Genomic DNA, 16,429 nt, shown 5'->3' with positions numbered 1-16,429 from the left:
AAAACTTCCTCATCCGCTCGGTGTTTTAAAGAGTCAAAAATATTGAAGAGGACCTCATCTTCACCTACTTTCAAAGTTAGAGTTCCCTTAGCCACTTTAATCTCAGCCTCACCAGTGGCTAAGAATGGTCTCCCCAATATGAGAGGAACTTTAGAGTCCTCTTCCATGTCTAAAATGACAAAATCCACTGGGAAGACAAACTTATCCACCTTAACCACAACGTCTTCAATGATCCCATAAGGGGTTTTTAAGGACCTATCCGCCATTTGCAAAGAAATCATAGTTGGGGTAACCTCACCTAAGTTCAACCTTTTAAACATACTAAGCGGCATCAAGTTGATACTCGCTCCTAAATCACACAAGGCTTCTACCACAGTTAACCCCTCTATCTCCACCGGAATAGTAAAACTCCCGGGATCTCTCCTCTTTTTAGGCATCTTCCTTTGCAAAATGGCACTACACTCTTCGGTCATCAAGATAGTTTCATCGACCTCACTCAACTTCCTTCTCTTACTGAGGATGTCTTTCATGAACTTGGCATAGATTGGCATTTGCTCCAAGGCTTCGGAGAAAGGAATATTAATATGGAGTTTCTTAAAAACTTCCAAGAACATAGAAAATTGTTTATCCAAATTTTTCTTCACCAAAGCCTTGGGAAATGGAATCTTGCGGAGTTCAGGAGTATGGGTATTTACAACTCTAGTCCTAGTAGGCTCTCTAGCTCTTTCCTCCATAACACCCTCATCTCTTTCTACCTCAGCTTCCTCATTTTTCTCTCCCTCAATTTTTTCCTCTGGCTCATGTAACACTCTTCCACTCCTAGTGGAAACAACAACAGTATTTTCTTGCTCAGTCAAAGTTAAAGGTTCGGAAGAGAACTTACCTTGGTGATTCTCGGACATTTGCTTTGCTAGCTGTCCCAATTGACTCTCCAAGCTCCTGATAGCCATATCATGGCTCTTGTAATTGCTCGATGTATGATCAATGAATCTCTCAATCAGCTCCTCAAGACTCCTCTTGCCAACCGTCTTTACAACAATTTGCGGCTGGACAAGAGGCCCTTGTTCTGAGATTGGAGCCTTTCCTCCTTGAGTCAATGTTCTGACCTTGCCAACATCATCATTAACAGTACACTGGTTACTATCATGAGATTCACCACAAAATTTGCACTCCAAACTAGTTACTCTCGCTCCAATTGACTTGGTCTCCTCTATATGCTTCCGCATTTCCGCTACTTCCTCGGAGAGTTGCTTGTTGGAGGCTATGAGCTTATCATAAGATTCCACTTCAAAAGAACTTCTTCGGATTTGACGTTCATTCTCGGAGTTCATGGCCCTCATCGCCATTTTCTCTATCAAATCATACCCCGCTTGTGGGGGAAGAGCATCGAACTCCCCACTTGAAGCCGCGTCCAAACCAAATCGTGATGAATATAGTAACCCATCATAGAACTTCGCCACACATTCGGCTTGGGTGAGATTGTGTCGAGGACATTTCCTCAAAAGCTTCTTAAAGTGCTCCCAAGCCTCATAAAGATTTTCATCTGTGGATTGTGCGAAAGTCATGATGTCATTCTTCAATTTCCTCAAGAGAGACCTTGGGAAGAACCTCGTTGAGAATTTTTCTGCAAGGTCTTCCCAAGTAGTGAGACTCCCTTGAGGTTGTGAGTTCAGCCAATCCTCTGCTGCGTCCTTCAAAGAGAAGGGAAATAGGCTCAACCGGATTGCTTCTGCAGAAACATTCACCACCCGATAAGTGTTGCAATTCCGGATGAACTTCTCCATATGAGCATGAGGATCTTCCGAGGAACCTCCACCACATTGGCTTTGGCTCACCATGTTGATGAATGCTGGTCTTAATTCAAAGTTCCCCACTCCTTCGGGAATGACAATACTTCCGGGATAGTCAAAGCTCATGGACCCCGAAGTTAGTTCCCGAAGAGTTCGGTTGGCATTCTCAACTTCTTGTTCACGTAAGCGGAGGGTGATACCCTCTTGGATCCTTGCCTCAATGTGGGCTTGCATCTCCTCCTCTGTCATGCGGCCACCCATGGTGGTGCCTCTCTTGAAAGCAACCTACGTAAGACACTCAACAGAGAAAGATTAGTAGCACCAATTCTAGACAAGTTCAAACTTAAAACTTAAACCAAAAATCACAAAACAATTCCCCGGCAACGGCGCCAAAAACTTGTTGGTCAATTCGCAAGTGTACGAATACCTCCGGGTTTTAAATTATCGAACCACAGGGAATTGGTATGTGAATTCAGTTTAAGCCTCGAGTTCACGGTAGGAAAGCGAGTAAAATTCAGTTTTAAGGTTGATTGTTTCTTGGGTTTGTAAAAAGACAAGTAATCAAGTAGTAAAGCGATTGAAAAACAGAGATGACATTGCCTTGGGTTCTTGTTCAACTATTTCAGTTTTAGCAAACCTTCCTATTCAATTAATCCCGAGTCTCTCCTTGATGTTCTAGCCTAGTTAGTTATCTTTCGATGCCTCGCAAAGAAAACCCTTCCTAATCAAAAGATAGGTTCAATTCCTTGATAACCTAAACATTTGCTAGAAGCACTAAGCATACAAATCAGGCCAACAAACCCCAACCCTTCCTCTATTCCTAGTAGCAAGTATAGAAGGAGTAATCTCACAACAAGTCCCAATTCTATAACAAACTATCGTTATGATTATAGAAATGTAAGAAGCTAGCATGCATTCAAGCTTGAAAGATAAAGCATAGAAGTGAGATTCAAGGGTTTACTCAGAACATCATGAATAGAAAAGGACTGATAGCTAAAACATTCAAAGTCTTACAAAGAACCCAAAGCAAAAGGGGTTTTAGCCAAGCATGGCTATGGAATCCATACAAGAAGATAAAGATGAAACCTGAAACATAGGGCTTAGGGAAAGCTCCTCAAGCTCCAGAACTCAAACCCTCTCTTCTAACTTATGAAAATATGATAAAATGACAAAAGGTTCCAAAAGAAATGACAAAAAGCCTATTTATAGGCAAACAGGTCGAGTCTGGGCGCTCAGGCGCCAATTCAGAGCGCCTGAGCGCCAATTGCATGTAAAAAACATGCTCTCTGGACCAATTGGCGCCTAGGCGCCCATCCCCCAGCGCCTAGGCGCTTAAACTCGCTTGGAAAGGGCTTTTTGGCTTCTGAAACTCCTCTTTTCAATCCCCTTTAAGTTTCCATCAATTCCATGCTTATTGCCCTTCTTTCTTCTTCAGTTCCTGATCTGAAACTTAACCAACAAGCCAAGGAAAATTCTAGAAGCTCAAAGAGCTTATTAGCACATGAGATCCCTCAATTAACACAATAAAACCATGCAAGTCCTAAACTCTACTCAGAATGCAAGAAAACTCCCTAAAAAGCTACTAAATTACCAAAGCCAAATAAAGACTAAAGAAAAGATAAAAATGCATGAGAATGCATGAAACACTACATGAGACTCAACAAAAGGACTCAAAACACACAAAGAAATGACCCTAAAAACACTACTAAAATAGGGTCATCAGTAAACCAATTCCCTCAGCCTCGAGTGTTGAGAATCCTGGTTGGTTTTACTATGGTTAGCTACTGCGACGGATAGAGCGACGAAACATATGAAGTAGCCTTAAATGGCGGCAAACGCGGGGGAAAACCCGACGATTCGAGCCATAGTTGATAGACTTAATGTAATGCAGTGAGAAAACGAGATCTTGCAAGCACAAGTGGTGCAGCTGGCGCCTGATCAAAATGACCACCAACCGAAGAACTACAATGACAGTTGTCAACTTCCAGTCGTTTAATGCGGCGGTGGGGAACAAAATTATCCCTAACCACTTGAAGACGTTGGTGTTGCACCCGTACTCTAGAGATTCAGATCCTCAAGGCCATTTAGTGTATTTCAAAACTAAAATGGTGATTGTTGGCGTCACTAACGTCGTTAATAAGTGTAATATACTCTCGTCGACGTTCATGAAATCAATGATAACACGTTACCACGAGGTCGATTTTCGATTCCATGATGTTTTCAACCAAGATTTTGTCGTATTTTTCAACAAGTGCGATTGAGAAGGTGACAATTGCTGCCTTGTTCACCATTGTGAAGCGCGAGGGCGAATCGATCAAAAGTCACTTGACTCGATTCAACGAGTTGTCTGTGCACTTAGAGGATTCGATACCGGTGGTTTGTGTGGATTCTTTAAATAATGGTTTGTGGGAGGGCCCTTTCAATGGGATTTTTACGAGGCATCTCGCCTAGACTATGGATGAGATCATGGCGCGTGCGTGCAACTACATTCTGTAGGAAGAAAAAATAGGCATAAGAAGATGAGGGACAAGATCCCAGGGACAAATAAATTTGAGGCCCAGCGAGAAAGCACCAACCGTCCCACCTAGAGATACACAAGTCCACAACAACCCAGGCCCAACCGTCCTACCCCATACCACCAACTTGTCTCGCAAGATAGAGGAGGAGGCCCAACTGGTGGACAAGAGCCACAACCAAAGCCCACCCAACATGTGGCATTCTCCATCATGGAAGGAGACAAGATGCAAATCACTCTAAACGCGCCATTGGCTGAAATCTTAAAGGAAGCGACCCATTTAGATCTTGTAACTTCCCCTGGGGTTTTTTAAGAAGCCACCCACCACCATAGACCCCAAAAGATGGTGCTTTTTTTCATAGGGTGATCTCCCAGAATACTGAAGAATGCTGGACATCTAGGCGCGGCGTTGAAAGATTGATCAAAAGTGGCCAGCTCCAAGAATTTGTGGCGGGGGGACCAGTAGAGTTTGCACCAGCGGCAACGACACTGGTGACTCTGGTTTTGGGGGATCAAATAGATTTGATAAATTCCACTTTAGGGGGATTTTGTGGTGGAGGCGAGACAAGTCCAGAAAAGAAAAAGGTACACTTAGATGGTTAACTCAATTCATGCTGGACAACAGAGTTTTGACCATCCTGACATTATCTTCACCAACTTTCTTGGAGTACGCTCGCACGAGGATGACCTATTGGTGGTAGTTTTGAGGATTGCTCGACGAATGTCATCTTTAGCGATGCCTTAGATAAGTTATAGTTAAATGCTGCTGATTTGAAACCCTACAACAGAAGCTTGTGGGGTTTGCGGGCGAGAAGATTATGGTCTGTGGTTGGCTGGAGTTGGAGACAACTTTTGGTAGGAAAGAGAATTACAGGCGAGTGCTGGTCAAGTATCTGGTTATTTTATGCGTTTCGTCATACAATGTGATAATTAGTCAGCAGACTCTAAACAAGCTGGCGGCTATAATCTCCACAACTCACCTACGATGAAATATCCTTTGAGTAATGGCCGGGAAGGTTGGCGTCTTGAAGGTAGACTAGAAAGTTGCGCGAAGAGGGTTTAAGAGGGCCACATGTTGTTTGAAATTGCAACTGCTGATGATCCATTCTTGGATCCTAGAGGTGATGTGCGAGAAGACAGGTTCCAACCGGCGGAGGAAACTAAAGAGTTGAATGTGGCGGGACGGGTCCTATGTTAAAGTTGTCCGAGTTTGGAATTGTATAGCATATTTTGCGAAGGGGGAGGGTTTAAGAGGGCCACATGTTGTATGAAATTGCAACTCCTGATGATCCATTCTTGGATCCTAGAGGTGATGTGCGAGAAGACAGGCTCCAACAGGCGGAGGAAAATAAAGAGCTGAATGTGGGGGACAGGTCCCATGTTAAGTTCAAACGCATATTTGTGAGACCCAAAATTTTAGTTATAGAATTAAATAAATAAATTACTATTCATGATTAAGTTTCGACGTATCGTGAAGGAAATTGAACGAGTGTTCAATAATTGTAATAACTTAATGGAGCAGAAAGTTCAGGATATGACTAAGAATAGTACTATAGTCGCTATAGGTTATAACACGAGCCTTATTCACTTCCGCCTTAGGGCGAAAGCATTAGTTAAGGGCTAATATGCTCTTAAAGCGCTGTAGAAGCGAAATTCAAAAATCTTCTGAGGATTATAAGAATTTCTCTTATTCCTTTCCATGACAAGTGTTTTGACACGAAACCCTGAACTGTACACACGATCGATTTCAATTCTCGGAAGTTCGCCGAAACTGAGTTCTTGATAGCTCAAGAACCTTAAAATAAATTGTCGATGATGACTTTTTCTATTTGGAGCTTCAAACGAAGATTCCACACGTGGGTACCGATTTCTTTCGATGTTTCCAATCTTTCTTCAGAAGGAAGTTTCTTCATCCGACGTCAATTCCAAAACGTAGTTCTGCGGCATTTTTGAAGCAGACTACGTTCAAACCATTTTCTCATTTAAAATGAACACGGAGCAAGTATCGACCTTTTATGGAAGGATACTTAGCTTAATTGCATAATATGACAACGTCATATTTGTTCTGATTGTCTAACAATTATTCTTTAGCTTAATTCTTACTCATTTCTTAGTTCATGGATCATTTTAATTTGCTCAAAGTGATTATAATTTATATCTTATTATTTCATAAAGTTCCTCATAATTTTTAGGATAATAATATATCACCCTTATAATTTTATGTTTAACTTTATAAGCTAAATCATTCGGTGTCTAACTCAATACGTACCGATTTGAAAAATATCTTCTCCTTTTCCTTTGGCCATCCCTCCTCCACGTACCACATATTAAGATATTGGCTTAATTACAACTTTGGTCCCCGACGTTTACCAATGCCACGATTTTGGTCCCCACCTAATTTAATTACATGGATGGTCCCCGACGTTGTAGGCTGCGTGCAACGTTAGTCCTACCGTTTATTTCTTAATGGAGGAGGCTTACGTGGACGTCTAGTTGGAGAGAAAAAGGAGATCTGAGGAGAGAGGGGAGCACGTGAGTATCACGTGAACTCACGTGAACCTTATATGAACCCATTATACCCAAATCTGAAACCCTAGGGATCTAAATCGTGTTACCTTCTTCGTTCCAGGGAGGTCATGGGTTTGGGTATAATGGGTTCAGATAAGGGTCACGTGATACTCACATGCTTCCCTCTCTCCTCATACCTCCATTCACTCTCCAACTGGACGTCCACGTAAGCCTCATCCATTAAGAAATAAACGGTAGGACTAACGTTGCACACGGCCTACAACGTCAGGGACCATCCATGTAATTAAATTAGGTGGGGGACCAAAATCGTGGCATTGGTAAACGTCAGGGACCAAAGTTGCAATTAAGCCTAAGATATTTTCCAAGCCCCATTCACTGAACACCATCAGACAAGGTAATGCACAAACATATATATGAGGAAACTCAATTCCTTTCCTCTTCACGCAGCAAGGGTCCTTCTTTCTTATTTTCTTTTTTTTCTTCCTCTTGCTGCAGCAACCCACAACACGCACACCATGCCTTCTGTTGGTAAATCCGCAAGTGTACGAATCCACCCGGTTTTAAATATCGAACCACAGGGATTGTGAGTGAATAGATTCGGTTCAAGCTTTGAGTATGAAGGTTTGTATTATTGAATAAGAGATATGTTGAAGTAGTAATAAGGAAAAGGAAAAATTAAAAGACAATTCTGAAAATAACATGCTTTGGGTTCTTGTTCAACTAGTCAATTCAAGTACATCATTCTAAGCACATGTTCTCATGGATCTCTCCTTGATGATATAGCCTAGTTACTCACTTATTGATTCCTCACATAAGCAATTCTCTCATACTAAAAGCTAAGCCCAATTCCTTGTGTACTTAGTCATTTATATGAGGTTTTAGATCATGCAATTTCAGGCCATCAAACCCCAACCCTTCCTCTATTCCTAGTAGCAAGTATAGAAGGGGTAATCCCAAATCGGTTCCCTAATCTATAACAAACTTCCGTTCTATTATAGAAAAGCATAAAGCTAGCACATGTTCTAACTTGAAACATAAAGCATGGATATGGGGTTCAAGGAAAGAAGAAGAACATGTGGGAAAGAACTTAAGATTATAACTTAAAAGGAAAAGTCTTACAAGAAATCCAAAGTAAAAGAAGAGACATTAGCCAAGCAAGAGCCATGCTTGGCTAAGAACATGAATTACAAGCTTAGAAGCCCTCTCACACTCTCCTAGATGCTCCTCTACCTCTGAGTTTATGTAAAAATGAAAGTAGTATCCCAAGATTATGACTAGAATCCTATTTATAGGCAAAATTCACGAGGTTGGGCTGTTCCGGGCGCTCAGGCGCCAATTCAGAGCGCCTGAGCGCCAATTCCATGCTGAAAATATGGCCCCTGGAGGTAATTGGCGCCTAGGCACCAATTAAGAGCGCCTGAGCGCCAATTAAGAGCGCCTAGGCACCAATTCCAATTTCTGGAACAGGGCAATTGGCGCCTAGGCGCCAATGGAGCATGCCTAGGCGCTCAGACTCGCTGGAAAGTCCCTTGATCTTCATTTTAACTCTTCTTTATGCCTCTTTAAGCCTCCCTTCAATTCATCAAGCTTCTTGACCTTTCTTCTTCTTCAGTTTCAGACCTGATTACTCTCATCAAAGCTCAAGGAAAAATATCAAGAATACCAACCATTTAATTGCACAAGGGACTCAAAACTAATGACAATTAACAAAAGACTCAAACTATACTAAAATGCAACTAAAGCCCTTATAAAACTACAAAATTACTAAACTAATGCAAATGCACAAATAAAAGTTAAAATGCATGAAACACTACATGAGACATAAGAAAAAGACTCAAAACTAACAAAGAAAAACCCTAAAAACATCATATAAACCCGGGTCATCACACCACTATACTCAACGACAGCTCGCCCTCGAGCGTCACTAAGATTAGCTTGCCCTCAAGCACAAAGAATTACTCCCAACACACATGCCAAAAGAGGGATACATTTTTAGAAAACCGGGGGATCAAGTGAATGTAGTTAGTTCCAAGAGAAAGATTCAACAATCAACTTCATGCAACTCTTAGATAAAGAAGAATTAGAGTCCACTTTGAGAAGCATTTAGAACTAACATCCTAGCATGAGACAATAATTTAGTGCACTGAGCACACAAGCAAGTTCATAGGTTCTGGGAATCATTCACTCAAGAGCAACTAAAGTTGACAATGCATTATTCAATGAGACTTCAAAAGGGTTGTAACGTTGGCTAGGTAAAGCTCAAGGTAGGTGGTCCCTAAGGAAGACTAAGGCTGCACAAAATTTGAGTGTGGTCCAATTTGGAATTCCGGAGCTTTCAAGCTATTGATACTTAGCACTCAAGTCTCTTAACCCCTTTTTGTTTCATATTTTTTTCTTTTTTTTTGGAACTCCACCACACCATGGAGTTCATTTTCTCTTTTGACTTTTTCAATTTTTTTCTTTGGGGCAAGAGAATATTGCACTTTTTATAAACTAGCTCCATCAAGAGTTAAGAACCACAACTCCCCATTGAATCCTCCAAACAACCAGCCCATTAAACATGGATACCAAGGAAATCTCCATAAGGCTCAAAAGGGTCAACTAGGGACAAAGATGTTATAAAACAATTTCTGAAGTACAAGAAAACCTACCAGTCTCAAGAATGCAAGTCTCCTAAAGCTACACTCAAGGACGCATGAAATGAAACACAGAACCAAGAAGTGCAAGTGAGTCAGGATCCTCCAGGGAAATTATATAGTGAAGGGTCAAAGATGGACCCTTGTGGACTCACATCAACTTTATCCTCAAGATAACACTTAGAAGACCGGAGTCTCTCCCTCTCTTTCCCAAACATACAATCACTCCCCAAAAGAAAGCACAAAGTATCCACTAAAAAACATTTTCAAAACCAGCATCATGTGAGTGAGCAAGACTTGGGAACATGTCATTTGAGTATAAGGAATAAAGACCAAGGTATAAAAGACTCTATAAAACAATGCATGATAAAATTGGATAAACAAAATCTATAAAAGAAAAATATGCAAAAATGCATGGACTATAAAACTCAGGGTAAGAAAAGAACCTCCTTCAAAGTGATTGAGTGCTCCAAGTGTTCTCTACTTTGGCTTTTATTTCCTGAAAAACTAGAAGAAGAAACGTAAAACAGAAAAAGAAGATCCTATGTATCAACTTATCAACTCATGACCAATGAATCTAATTAAAATTAAATTCACTAGCTGATCCATTCGAGGTCAGGTTCACATAATTCAAAACCTCAAATCATGTTATAATTGATCAGGTCACAACAAGCACTAGGAACAAGAACGAATCAGTTAAATTGATACATAGGAACAAAACAGAAAAAGAACATGGGTTGTCTCCCATTCAGCCCTAAGTTAGAGTCTTAGGTAGACTAAACTTCAAACTCGTAACATAAACCAAAAATCACAAACAATCCCCGGCAACGGCGCCAAAAACTTGTTGGTAAATCCGCAAGTGTACGAATCCACCCGGTTTTAAATATTGAACCACAGGGATTGTGAGTGAATAGATTCGGTTCAAGCTTTGAGTATGAAGGTTTGTATTATTGAATAAAAGATATGTTGAAGTAGTAATAAGGAAAAGGAAAAATAAAAAGACAATTCTGAAAATAACATGCTTTGGGTTCTTGTTCAACTAGTCAATTCAAGTACATCATTCTAAGCACATGTTCTCATGGATCTCTCCTTGATGATATAGCCTAGTTACTCACTTATTGATTCCTCACATAAGCAATTCTCTCATACTAAAAGCTAAGCCCAATTCCTTGTGTACTTAGTCATTTATATGAGGTTTTAGATCATGCAATTTCAGGCCATCAAACCCCAACCCTTCCTCTATTCCTAGTAGCAAGTATAGAAGGGGTAATCCCAAATCGGTTCCCTAATCTATAACAAACTTCCGTTCTATTATAGAAAAGCATAAAGCTAGCACATGTTCTAACTTGAAACATAAAGCATGGATATGGGATTCAAGGAAAGAAGAAGAACATGTGGGAAAGAACTTAAGATTATAACTTAAAAGGAAAAGTCTTACAAGAAATCCAAAGTAAAAGAAGAGAGATTAGCCAAGCATGCTTGGCTAAGAACCTGAATTACAAGCTTAGAAGCCCTCTCACACTCTCCTAGATGCTCCTCTACCTCTGAGTTTATGTAAAAATGAAAGTAGTATCCCAAGATTATGACTAGAATCCTATTTATAGGCAAAATTCACGAGGTTGGGCTGTTCCGGGCGCTCAGGCGCCAATTCAGAGCGCCTGAGCGCCAATTCCATGCTGAAAATATGGCCCTTGTAGGTAATTGGCGCCTAGGCACCAATTCAGAGCGCCTGAGCGCCAATTAAGAGCGCCTAGGCGCCAATTCCAATTTCTGGAACAGGGCAATTGGCGCCTAGGCGCCAATGGAGCATGCCTAGGCGCTCAGACTCGCTGGAAAGTCCCTTGATCTTCATTTTAACTCTTCTTTATGCCTCTTTAAGCCTCCCTTCAATTCACCAAGCTTCTTGACCTTTCTTCTTCTTCTTCAGTTTCAGACCTGATTACTCTCATCAAAGCTCAAGGAAAAATATCAAGAATACCAACCATTTAATTGCACAAGGGACTCAAAACTAATGACAATTAACAAAAGACTCAAACTATACTAAAATGCAACTAAAGCCCTTATAAAACTACAAAATTACTAAACTAATGCAAATGCACAAATAAAAGTTAAAATGCATGAAAATGCATGAAACACTACATGAGACATAAGATAAAGACTCAAAACTAACAAAGAAAAACCCTAAAAACATCATATAAACCCGGGTCATCACCTTCTCATCCTTCTCATCACCATTCTTCTTCCTCTAGCTACCAAGAGCCATGGCACCATGTTGTTTTCTTCTTCTTTCTTCTTGGCTGGGCAACCAACACCACCACGATCCCTCCTTTTCTCCCTTACGCACCACAATCAACCACCATGGATCATTTTCTCCACCCAAAACAGAGCAGCAGCCATCACCACAAGCTTCTTTCTCGATGGCCACAAACGAGAACGCCACGACCACCACCTCACCATCGTCACACACTCACACTCCATCCTTCTTCTCACGTGAAAGCCACCAAGGGCCAGCCACCATAACCTCTCTTCTTCATGGACAACGAACAACCACCACCATACGAGACCAGCAACCATGGGTGAAGAAGCATTGAAAAGGACGAAGAGAAACAGAGGTGTAAACAACGTGACACAGAATCAACAACGCGCCGACGTCGGCGACGTCGTAAACTTCAACCTTCGATTCCGGTGTCCTCTGGCCTCCGTTCACATCGAGGTTAGTACCGTTGGAACCCTTGCGACGTCCACAACAAAACCCATATTCCGGATCGTCGTTCCGTCGCCGTCGACCGCCGCCGTTGCCGCCTTCGGGAGCTTTTTCCGGTCAACTTCGGCAACCAATGGAAAAACGGAGTGTACTGCGACGATCCTTGCCGCGAGGAGAGTAAAACCCTATTTTCAATTTCATATTTGGGTCATTTTATTCGACGACCCCGACGACCACCGTCGACCTTCGGCTGAACTTTCAGAACAAACCGTCGATCCTTTGGGGAAACGGACAACGTCGTTGAGCTTCTGGCCGCGAAAGGATGAAGGAACAACCTTTCTTTGTGTCTCCGGCGACAATTCCTCCGTCAACCCCGTGAGCCGCAACTTTTTCTGGCGATCTTCGTTGACAAGTTTCTGAAACTTGATTTTCGTAAGCCTTCAACTCTTGTATATGTTTTAGCCTCGAGTAAGCAAGTTTTAAAGAAAGATAAACATTTTCATTGTTATTGTGAAAATCGAAGTTTAACAGTTGATTAGTGAAGAGTTGCGATTTGTTTTAACAAAATGGTTTTCATTTCAAAAAGAGATAAGTACTCTACTAATTACTGTAGCTGTTGAATGAGAAAGAGTCGTTTAACATGTGTTCACTTCGAGTCAATTGCTTGAAGTTATAGTTTAGGCTTTGAGTTAGTGAATAGTTTAGTTAGTGATTACGTTACGTATACTTATGAAGTGTACGAATAACGAAGACGCTTGGCGACAAAGTCAAAGGGCAAAAGGAAACAAGCTAACACGGGAAAGCAAAGATGTGATTGGATTGGAGTTGCACCTTAGTATGGGAATTGGCTAAGGTGAGGGCAATTGACCTTGCTAGCTAATGTCTTAGGCGTCGATCAATTCGACTTGATTTATTGTTTATGTACTTGATTGTTGATTGAATGGGAAATGTTTTCTGGAGGCTTCGACCGAGTGAACTAATTGAGACGTGTGACTCCGTTTTCTGAGGCTTCGACTGACCTTGTCGATTGGGATTTACTTATCGATTTGATTGTTGTTGATTGATTTACATGCTATGTGCTAAATGGTTAATCTTAGGATGTGTTGGTATATGTGCTATGATTGTTGTTTTGTGCTAATTCGGTTGTACAATCACACATATATCTGTTGTACCTCAGAGTGAGGAGAACGGGCAATTATGCCATACTCATGATGAGATTTTGGGAAAGTTTGACGGGATGAACCGAGGTTCGGGCCCTCATTATTGTTTAGTGGACCGAGACCTTCTCTGAGAGCCACTTGGGATGATGAGATCTTTTAAACTCATAAGATTAGAGACAAACTTAAATGCAAACTATTTTACAAGGAAAATTCATAAGACACTAAACAACCTCTGAACCCTTTAAATAATGATAACAATGTCAGATGAAAGCTTAGGGCTTGGATATTAGTTTTGGAAAAATGAGAAGTGTCGTCGATCCAAGTTTTAGGGAAACTAATAAGTTTCCGAGTATGTCGATACTCTTTCGCTCGATGAGCAGTTTTATTGTTTGGCTATCTAAAGGATAAGCCGAGAAACTAATAAGTTTCTGAGTATGTTGATACTCTTTTCGCTCGATGAGCAGTTTATTGTTTGACTATCTAAAAGATAAGCCGGGGAACTATAGGTTTCCAAGTACATGGGTACCTTTTCGCTCGCGGAGCAGTTTTGACCATCCGAGGGATGAATTGGATGATTCGAGTAGTCATCACGAGTGTTTGCACTCCTTTCTTTGTTGTTGGAGTTCTGTCGTAGAGTCGACATTAACTTGAGTTTCTAGGAGTTGAGCTTGTAGCTGAACGCTTACGTTGTGAGGAAAATCCTTGAGTGCGATAACATCTTTCTCTCTTTGAGCAGTTTATTTAGCCATCCGAAGGATGATCCGGGAAGCTTCACTGAGGCGTGAAACTTCGTGAAAGTATGAAACTTCACTGAAGCGTGAGACTTCGTGAAAGTGTGTAAATTCACTGAAGCGGAAGACTTCGTGAAAGCATAAACTTCACTGAGGCGGGAGACTTCATGGAAACGAGAAACTTCACTGAAGCGCGAGACTTCGTGAAAGCGTGGGACTTCATTGAAGCGGGGGACTTCATGAAGGCGCGAAACTTTACTGAAGCGTGAGACTTCGTGAATGCGCGAAACTTCACTGAAGTGTGAGACTTCGTCAATGCGTGAGATTTCACTGAAGCGTGAGACTTCGTATATGGGTGAGATTTCATTGAAGCGTGAGACTTCGTGAAATCGTAAGACTCCATTTAAGCGTGAGACTTCATGGAGCACGAGATTCAATCGACGTTTACCCTAGAACAAACGTCAGAGACCATTTGTTTAGTTAGACACTTGTGCTTTGGGAGGACGATACATTGTTTGACTAACCTTATCACCTAATTGCATATGTTGAAATTTTAATTATTTGATGTTGGTGAACATCGTTATGTTATTTGATGAATTGTGGAATATTGAATATTGAATTGTTGAAGTTGTTGAATATTGTGTTGTTATTCGAGATTTGAGGACATGCCATGTATATACCTTAGGGTAAGCAACACATAAGTTATATGTATATATACAACATATATATATATATACACCCCCATATTCTTCACATGTTGCTTGTATTATCTATTATATTCTGTGAGTTGACCCTCGCGTTGTGGCTTTGTGTGTATGTTTGTGTTTGGGCGGTCGGCCTGCTGCCAGACGTTCAACAACTGATTCGTGATGGTTCATCGTTCGGGGAGGACCCGGAGCGAAATGACTACTACTGAGCCTTCGACGTGGACTCGGACTTCATGCAGGATCAGATGATGGTCGATGATAGGGGTGTAGTATATGGGGTGTCGTTGTCATAGCTCTGATTGTCATTTCTCATTTTGGGACAGGGTAGGTCCCCGACTATTAGCTTTTTGTGTGGTTCTCTTCCATGAGGATCACAGGGAGTTTGTCGGACGTAGGAAGTATTTTGGAAGCCGTTCTGGGCTAACTTACTTTCTTGGAGGACTGTATTTATAAAACTTATTACTCTGACTATGGGTCGCACTTATTTGCTTGCGGGCACTAATTCAGTTACTTAGTGTTATTTTCCGTCACTTGAGGACACTCGTGACGATGTTTATAGTTACAGCGAGGGCTGTAATTATATTGTATATTAATCGCTGTTAATTGCGATTGAGTTGAGTCTTTATTTCGACAAGTCTTTTATTTTAAACAAAACAAAAAAAAAATACCTGCTTTTCCGCTTTATTTTATTTTTGAGTAACTATAGTGACACCCGGAAATCGGGGTGTTACAATATTCATTTTGTTTATCAATATTTTGAATGATAACAATTTCAAGGGTATAAATGTAATAGTCAAAAATTTCATATGACTTGAATTTCAGGAAATATCACTTATTGTCAATATCCTCTACCATCCTGTCAAAAGTGCAAGTCAAAGCTACAAGACAGTCTGCACAAGATAAGAATCTACTGACTGGATGTTTATATCGTCTAGCTAAAGCTGGCCAGTGAAGAACATTGTCTAGAGAATGAGCGCCATCTTTAATTTGGAAAATATCTCTGACAATGTTGTAGAGGAAGTCAAGTGCAAAAATCACGTGATTCTCTACAAAGCACATTGACCAAAGAAACAAGTACAACGTTGTCATAATCAAGTTTTCAGTCTCTCTCTTCAAACGAAAGGAACAAAGTTCAAGTGCTACCAACCAGCTGACAAGATACATCTTTATGGCAACAAGTCTTCGTCAAACAGTATCATGCATTAAATGCACCTGACAAAAGAAATGTTTGACTCAACGACTAAAAAATGTTGTGCTCTACACACTCCAATGGCTATCAACACACTTAGAGGCACTTGAAGTATAAAAGGAGGACTTTAAGATTTTCAGTATAAGATTTGTTGAGTATTTTGTGTCGATGAAGATTCTTTAAGTGTTGGCTGCATTTTGTCTAAGTTTTGTGACATGCTTAATGATGTGACAAACAACATTGTCTGTGTCGCTTGTGCAACCTCTTGTCCGACGCATCTAGTAGAACATTGTGTTTAAGGTTGCTGGAAGTGTTTTACGTGGTTCACGTTTTGATTTCTATTGTGAAGATTCATCGGTGCCTTACACAGTTTCATTAGCTGGACGTATCTTATGTGTTTATTGGAATTAACCTATTTAGGGAATATGGTTAATTAGTGTAGATCAATTTAAATTTTAATTTGGTCTT

At 40.9% G+C, this 16,429-nt stretch overlaps 1 non-coding gene across 1 annotated transcript; it reads left to right on the top strand.

Moving 5' to 3' along the window:
• The first annotated feature begins 1,476 nt into the window (after positions 1 to 1,476).
• LOC130727091 (small nucleolar RNA R71) lies at positions 1,477 to 1,583 on the top strand. The gene has a single exon (XR_009015130.1). It is a non-coding gene; the product is annotated as a small nucleolar RNA R71 (small nucleolar RNA).
• The last annotated feature ends 14,846 nt before the right edge of the window (positions 1,584 to 16,429 follow it).

Source organism: Lotus japonicus, chromosome 6 (genome assembly GCF_012489685.1).
Source record: "Lotus japonicus ecotype B-129 chromosome 6, LjGifu_v1.2".
Lineage (NCBI taxonomy): Eukaryota > Viridiplantae > Streptophyta > Magnoliopsida > Fabales > Fabaceae > Lotus > Lotus japonicus.
The sequence above is the reverse complement of the archived record's forward strand: the minus strand, read 5'-3'. Positions and strand labels throughout refer to the sequence as shown.